The 957-nt window shown below is 41.6% G+C and overlaps 1 pseudogene; it reads left to right on the top strand.

Moving 5' to 3' along the window:
• Positions 1 to 500: 500 nt before the first annotated feature.
• On the top strand, positions 501 to 733 carry LOC119820177 (annotated as a pseudogene).
• Positions 734 to 957: the final 224 nt, after the last annotated feature.

Genomic DNA, 957 nt, shown 5'->3' with positions numbered 1-957 from the left:
CAACCTGGCTTCCCCCAACTCATCCCAGTAAACCAGCCTCCAATACAAACAGGTGCTCCCTATAAACACAGCAATTGTAGAGGCCAGGAAAACAGGTAACACACAATAGTATCACAATCTCTGAAAACCCGGGGGGGGGGGAACCACTAAGGAACAAAACAACCACCGTATGAAGATAAATCCAAAAATCAGCATTTTTAATCACCCAGCCCCAGATGCTGAAATACCAGCAAAAAAAAAAAAAAAAAAAAATACAACCAACAACAGCCAGGGCCATCTGTCTCCCATTAGAGGCCAGGTATCTTCAAAAAACAGCAGGTTCTGGATATTCCAGTACAGCTGAAGTATAAGGAAAAGACCACAAAACCAACTTTCTAAAGATGATAGAGGAATAAGTGGAGGAAAAGATGAAGCAGATAGAGAAATCTATGAAAATACAAACAGCTGAAGGAAAGGGTTAGAACTGGAGGCAGTAACCAAAAATAGAAATAGAAGGAATAAAGACTAACCTTTCAGGGAACATCTCTACTGTTTGTTCCTAGAGAAGTTTCTCTGACTGTGTAGAACACCAGAGACCCGAGACCGAAGACCTAAGACAAGAATGAGACACAGTGTTCCCTCCTGAGTGTGAAGCGGCTCTGGGTGCTGCTTCTCTGCAGCTGCCTCTTGCCATTGATGATCGTTCTTCTCTCCCTTTGGGGGAGTGGGAGGGAGGGAGCGCAGTATGAGTGGAGGAAAAAGGAAATAGAAGCAATAAAGAAAACACAAACTGAGAGAATTCTGGAAATGAAAAATTTAGAAACTTGAACAGGAACTAGAGAGGCAAGCTTCACCAGCAAATTTTCAGAGATGGAAGAGAGAATCTCAGGAGTTGAAGATACAATAGAAAAAATAGATACATCTGCCAAAAAAATTTTGCTAAATTTAAAAGACTCCTGATATAGAACATCCAGGGAA

This window comes from Arvicola amphibius, chromosome 7, assembly GCF_903992535.2.
Source record: "Arvicola amphibius chromosome 7, mArvAmp1.2, whole genome shotgun sequence".
NCBI lineage: Eukaryota > Metazoa > Chordata > Mammalia > Rodentia > Cricetidae > Arvicola > Arvicola amphibius.
This window is presented reverse-complemented; position numbering and strand designations above follow the sequence as displayed.